Source organism: Dipodomys merriami, unplaced genomic scaffold (assembly GCF_024711535.1).
Source record: "Dipodomys merriami isolate MVZ:Mamm:240054 unplaced genomic scaffold, mDipMer1.0.p SCAF_50, whole genome shotgun sequence".
In the NCBI taxonomy this organism is placed as follows: Eukaryota; Metazoa; Chordata; class Mammalia; order Rodentia; family Heteromyidae; genus Dipodomys; species Dipodomys merriami.
The window spans coordinates 10,475,944-10,483,003 of NW_027206069.1; the positions used below are offsets into that span (position 1 = coordinate 10,475,944).

General features: G+C 49.4%; 1 long non-coding RNA gene across 1 annotated transcript; it reads right to left on the bottom strand.

Moving 5' to 3' along the window:
• Positions 1–2,428: 2,428 nt before the first annotated feature.
• Positions 2,429–5,223, bottom strand: LOC138810584 (uncharacterized). Its single transcript, XR_011367178.1, has 2 exons — positions 4,878–5,223; positions 2,429–3,239 (listed from the first exon to the last, which is right to left on the bottom strand). It is a non-coding gene; the product is annotated as an uncharacterized lncRNA (long non-coding RNA).
• Positions 5,224–7,060: the final 1,837 nt, after the last annotated feature.

Consider the following 7,060-nt stretch of genomic DNA (forward strand, 5'->3'; position numbering starts at 1 on the left):
GGATTACAATTAGATGCCAAAAACATACACATCATCTCTTATCTGTTTCTCCCTGGGCCTGAGACCCCAGGACAGAAATCTTAATCTGAGCAGTTCAGATACACAAGAGACAGCCTTGGGAGGCAGGGCCAATGGCTCCTAAACCTGAGCCAGCAGTGACAGGACAAGTAGAGAGGGACAAAATCCTACATTCCAATGCTCTCGTCGAGGCTTGGGCTCAGGCAGCCTTCTAAGGCTGTGAACTCCAGAATGCAAAAACCTCCTCAGTGTCATCCTGGGATGGCCAATGGGCATCTCACAGAAAGCACTTGCACCCCCCCCTAACCTGCCCCTCTCATCCTCTCAGTTGATCAAGCCAACGTTCGAGTCACCCTGGGCTCCCTTCGTCCTCCACTCCCCCGCTATCTGACCACCTGCAGAATCTGTTGTTTCTACCTTCAGAACTTGCTGAGTCTGGCTTGTCCTCACTGCCCTGGCCACCAGCCTAGACCGTGCTGCCAGCATCTCATCTGGATAAGTGCTGTGGCCTCTTTTCCAATCCCCTTTCCTGTCCAGTCCATCCTCAGCCCTAGCTGCTATGGTTTGACTACATGGCCGCCAAAGTCCCAGTGTGAAAGGCTTAGTCCCCAGCCCATGGAAGTTGGTGGGACCTTAAAAGGGAGGTCTTCTGGTTACTGCAGGCACTCCCCTGAAAGGAAGACCATGACTCCAGCCCTTTCTTCTTCTTCTTCTTCTGCACTACCATGCCGTGAATGGCCACCTCCATCACATGATGTACTGTGTTGCCACAAGCACAAAACAATGCAGGCAGTCGGTCATGGATTGAAATCTAAAAGAAGGCTGTTTTCTTTTTAAGTTGATTTATTGCAGGTATTGGTCACAGTAACATAAAGCTGACAAACACAGGCACAGATTGCATTGTTCTTCTGCTCAGAAGCCTGACTCCCATGACTCCTACCCACTCATAGCAAGAGCTCATCTGCACAAGGGCTCCTACCTTCCCTCTTATCACCTGCTGAGTGCCCTGTGGTCTCACCCATCCACTCCTGTTCCCTCCCACACACAGCCACATTCCTCAACTCACAGCCTTTGTACCAGCTCCCCTCTACCTGGAGCCCCGATCACCCACATATCTGCAAGGCCATGTTCCTCACTCCTGTTAGGTCTTCGCTCAGGCGTCACTTGCTCAGTGAGATCTAGTATATTTAAAACTTCACCTTCCTCACCTGCGCTTCCCCAACCAGAAGTCCCTGGTGCTTCAAAACCCCCTACCTTGCTAGACGTGTGTGTGTGTATGTGTGTGTGTGTGCGCGTGCGCGCACGTGCGCGCGCGCGTGCGCACTTGTGCTCAGAAAGAAGTTTACTGACAAATACATGGTGGTGATCAGACTCTATTGATAGTTGACTCTATTGATTTGGGGCATGCTACAGATTTCATCCATGATAGTTTTGTATGGTGAGTCTAAGACAAAGATAATACATACTAATTGTGGATAGCATGGTCTTTATTTATCCTAGTCAGTACTGTACTGAAACAGTAAAACCTTGGAAACAGGCTGTATGCTTAACTGTAGAGTGAGCCACTGTTCAAATGATAAAGATTCACAGTGTTTGACATGAAGAGAGATTCCATGCACATCAAGTAAAAAAAATCAGAAAATAAAATTGTGTCTGTATTCATTTTTGTAGGTCTTGGGGCTTCAATTCCAGGCCTGGGTACTGTCTTTGGCTCAAGGCTAGCTCTCTACCACTTTGAGCTACACCGCCACTTCAGATTTTATGGTGGTTAATTGGAAGTAAGAGTCTCATGGACTTTCCTGCCTGGTTTGGCTTCAAACCTCAATCCTCAGATCTCAGCCTCCTGGGTAGCTAAGATGACAGGCATGAGCCACTAGTGCCCAGCATGTGTGTACTCTTGCTCTATGCTCCTCACTAAACTTCATATGCCAAGATCTCTACCTCATCCCCTGCTAGATTTTTCCATAGAACTTACCCACTTTAAAGTACTACAGCATTTGACATTGTTTTACACATTATTATGTCTCTCAAACCACTAAAGCATAAGCTTTATGGGGACACCTACTACTTTTTTGCTCATAAATAGATTCTAAACGTCTACTACAGCACTGCCTCAATGCATGTGCAGAATAAGCAGGAATGATGGTGGAAACTGGGGTCACAAACCTGGGGACAACAGGTGACCTGGGATGGCCACAGCAACTGCTCCTCCAATATGTGCCTTGAAGATAAAATGGACTCAATCCAGCACTCCATGGGCCCTTTACCCCACCATTCTCTCTCACACAGATTGGGTTCCCCCTGGAGGAGGACTGAACTATATCCATGTGAAGTTCTAGAACTTTACCAATACTTTTAGGGTCACTTGTTTTCTCAAGGTAGTGGGAGGCGGGGAGGGAGACAGCATTAATCACCTTCTGATGTACTGATTTATTATGTTATGTTTCTAAATGTACCATATGCTATTCACTTGATTCTTAAGGAACACTTTGTCTCTGTCATCCTGCAGCTTTTCTGTGGTCTGCAGGGTTCCCGTAAGGTGCTTTATGGGCTTAGTTCTCTCGGGGCCTTGGAGAGGTGACAATCAGTATCCTTGACCGAAGTCATCTCCCCCAAGCCCTCCTTCCCTGGCTCTCAGCCTGGCTTCTCTACCTGCATGAGCTGCCCTTCATCTCCACAGACAGCCTGAGCTGGTCCCCTTAGGGTTATTTAAAAGCGGCATGGACACGGTAGAGCTCTCCATGGTCCTGAACTGCCTCTCCAGCTCCTGCTGAGATCTACTTTGGGAAGTAGATGGCGGAGGAGGGAATACTTGTGGCCCCTTGCTTCCCCCCTCCACGTTATACTTCTGCCCACCTCCTGGAATTCTAACCCTGCTTCTTTTTCTTATACTAAACCTTATCCTTGAGGTCTTTGTGGAGTTGGAACAAAGACGTTTCAGACTCTGAACAGCTGAGCAAGGTCTCGCTTGTGTTCAGGTGGGGGTCCCGGTACTTCTCACATTCCTGTGTGATGTCACCTCACCATTCTCCTTAAGTTTTCCAGTCTGTTCCCTTCACTGCTAGATGCCCAGCACATAGTCCGTGGCAGTAAATTCGAGTTGAACCAATGACTGAATTCATGAATGAAACGCAGGTGTGGTGGACAGGACAGGGAGAGGAATGTCTTCATGGTTTGTTGCTTGTTCTCTTTAGGTTAAGCCAGGACTACTCTGCCAGACTCTGTTAGGAACATGGAAGAGAAACATGAGTTTGGCACAGTCCTTGCCCTAATGAGTAGCTACCCAGTGAAGGAATTAAAAGTAGTTAATAACCAGAGCTCTGTGTGTGTGTGTGTGTGTGTGTGTGTGTACTGGAGTTGAATTCTGTAACTTGCACTAGGCACAAGTGCTCTGACATGTGAACCATGCCTCCAGCATTGTTTTGTTTTTTAGTTGTATATCAGGTAGTGTCTCATCTTTACCCAGGGATGACCTATGACCCTCCTACCTATAGCCTCCCATATAGTTGAAATTACAGGATTGACCCACTGTCCCTGGCCTCCTATTATAAGAGAGGAGGAGAGTCACTTTCTGTGACTGTGAATAAGCTTGCGCCTCCACCCTTTGTCCCCAGCATCTGGTCCTCATGCCGTGTCTAGACAGAGTTCATGAGAACTGTCTTGGCAGTGCTCTCTCAACACCAAGTTTTTATGGGAAGTTGGAAGCAAAGGGCTTCATCTCTATTCTCTGGGACCATGGAGGTAGCAGAGCCCTGGGCTCTGTGGTTCACACCTTATCCCCAGAAACAGGGAGGGAGGCCCTTTCTTTACAAGAGCTGGACACATTCAAGTGCCCAGGGCCCCTTCACTCTTCCCAAATGTGCAGAGTCCCATGGGGTGGGATGGCATGGGAGAGTGAGGACACCTTACCTGGCTGTCCACAGCCTGCGCTCCTCGGGCAGCTCATTTCTCATCTCTAGCTGGGCTGTGGGTTCTGGGGAACCCCGTGAATGTCCAACCTGAGCACTTTCCCCTGCCGGTTCCAGGCTAACATTCATGCCTTAGCTGTGGAACTGTCCCTGTTTCCACCACGCGATCACTGGGTGATCCAGCTCTGGGACCATCCTGGGCTAGTGTGTGTGTTACTCAATGAACATGGTCTGTTTAGGGAAAGGTTTTGAAAAGATGTCTTGATCCATTCATGCTAATCTATAATGGAATATCATGGAGTTTGTGAATCATTAACAACAGAAATGCATTTCTTACAGTCATACGAGCCTGGAAGTCCAGGCCCAAGGTACTGGCACAATTAGGTGTCTGGCGAGAGCCTAATATTTTGATTCTTAGCTGGCTCCTTCTGGAAGGGGTGTGGAGCTTTCTGGGGCCTCCCTAACATCATAAGGGCTCTATCTTGTGACAATCATATTTCAAAGGCCATGCCTGTCAAAAATCATCACATTAATAATTCAACTTTTTTTTTTTGTCAGTCACGGGGCCTGAACTCTGGGCCTGGGCGCTGTCCCTCAGTTCTTCAACTCAAGGCTGGTACTTAACCACTTGAGCCACAGTACCACTTCTGGCTTTTTCTGCTTATGCCGTGCTGAGGAATCAAACCCAGGGCCTCATGCATGCAAGGCAAGCACTCTACCACTGAGCCACCTTCCCAGCCCTGGTGATTCAACTTTTAACACATGAAGTTTGGAGGGAAGCAAACCTTCAGCCACTCTCCTACCATCGCCGTGCTTGGTGGGGGGAAACAGAAGTGGGGATGGCCTCTCCAGGGCCATGGTGGTCGATTAGGCAGCTGTCCTGTGCCCTGTCTGCAATGACCCTAAGCACTTCAAGCCCACCAGAAGAGAGGCCCCAGATGAGATAGATACCTGTAAAGCATTGGCCCAGTCATGGCTGGCTGGCTGGAAAATAGGTCACGCATGATGCTCTCTGAGGGCTCCTGGTGCTGGACACACCTTTGATGGTATGGGGGCAGGGCTGGGCCTCCATGGAGAGCCAGCCACGCTGGCCCCACATCCTGGCAGCAGCCAGAGATGGCCGCCCACGCACAGGCAGACAGGCAGGCAGGAGGCAGGGTGCTGCAGCCTCGTTGCCAAGAGTACAGAGAACTTTCCACTGGGTCCAGATTTTCCATCACCATGACAACCACGGGGGGGGGGGACGGTGGCAAGCCGTGCAGCAGGGTGGAAGTAGAATTCCTCCGAATTCCGGGGAGATTATATGAGGGAAAGTAAGAACAAGAAAAATGAGCCCTGAACCAACCTGGAGATGCCAAGGACAGCACCCCACACACCCCACGTTTCCCCTCTGCCTCTTTTCATTGCCTTCTCCCCACCCCCATCCTTCTCCCTCTCGTATAATGTTTCTTCTTTCCTCTCCTTGTGTCCCTTGGAGCCCTCGCTTTCAGGATTCCCGGCTGACATTTGTTATTGGCTCGGCTGTGGGCTGGGCCATTCCCCAGACTCAACCTGTACAAAGTCATCTCCCTGTCCTAGCCCAGGCCATAGGTACTATGACTGATCCCATTTTACAGATGAGGAAGTGGAGCTCCTGGGAGGCTCAGTGTCTCACTCAGCTCCCATAGTAAATGGTTAGACTCCAACCACCACCACCCATCCACCAAGTCTTCCTTGTCTGAGAACCTGCGGGGTGATAATGAGATGGAAATGGGGTGGCCCTGAGAGGGGCCACGGAGGGCATGTTACCATACTCTGGAGACTCCACAGATCTCCCCATCTCTTCCTTACTTCTATCAACACCCTGCACCGACCTTCTTGATTGACACCAGGGCAGAGGGCAATGCCCACCGCCCAGGCCTCCCTGCCACTACTTTTGGGGCTGTTTTCCTTGACTTGGCTGACAAATGCTTTTTTTTTTTCTTACCTTTGGTGCTCAGAGAAGGACATTGGAAAGTCCAGGAGGCAGGAGACTGAGGCACCATTCCCAGCATTCATTCCATTAGCCAGGGGTGCCCTAGAGAGAAAGAACTTCACCCAGGATGCTTGGCTCAAGTCACATAATCCCACCTCTGAATTCCTCCAAATTCCCAGGGCTCACTGCTACCCTCCAGGCCTCTCAGGTGGTGGTAGATAAGGATATCTTACTTATAGCTTGCTTCTGCTGGTCCCTGGGCAAGACCTTGTGGTGAGGACTTGACCAAGCTTATAAAGATCAGAACAAACTGGCTACTGCAAAAGTCTGGACAGTAGCAGATGTTTTTATCTGGAGACAAAGAATGGTCTCTTCCTGGCTTTAAGAAATCGCTGAAGTCTTCTCCAGGTTGGTTCCAGCTGCTCCTCCCTGCCTTCTGGCTTCAGGCTTCTCAGGCTTCTCTTACTTGGCCTTACTCTTACTTTTTTTTTTTTTTTTGCCAGTCCTGGAACTTGAACTCAGGGCCTGGGCACTGTCCTTGAGTTTCTTTTGTTCAAGGCTAGAACTCTACCGCTTGAGCCACAGCTCTACCTCTGGCTTTCTGTGTATGTGGTGCTAAGGAATCAAACCCAGGGCTTTATTCATGCTAGGCAAGCACTCTACCACTAAGCCACCTTCCCAGCCCTTTGGTGCCATTTTTTAATCTTCTGATTCCTCTATGATCACCCCACACTTATTCCAAAGTTCTGGCTCAAATTTCAGAGATTCAGCCTGGAACCCTTAATTACTGGTACCACCACCCTGGGCAGAACTACTCCCTTGGGATGATACCATTGGTCAGCCTTGCCTGGTTACCAGGATACCAGTTGGCTTCTATAGGTCTAGTGCTCCCGCAGGCCCAGTCAGCTGTGATCAGGGAGGTGGAGCCTCCTAATACTTGAACATTGTTGTTAAGCTATTAGATGTATTTTCCTCATGTTCAATTTGGGGCTCCTTTGATTTGAGCAGCCACCTCTGTGATCTGGGTGGTGTCTTGGGCCCCTTGAGATGAGTTAGCTGCTTCTCTAGTTTGGCCAGTTGGGTTGGAGTATGTATTGATGGTAACCTAGAGTCTCACAGCTGAGTTCTGGGGAGATCCCATATCATATGCTGCTTGTGAGATTCAAGGAATCAGAACCTG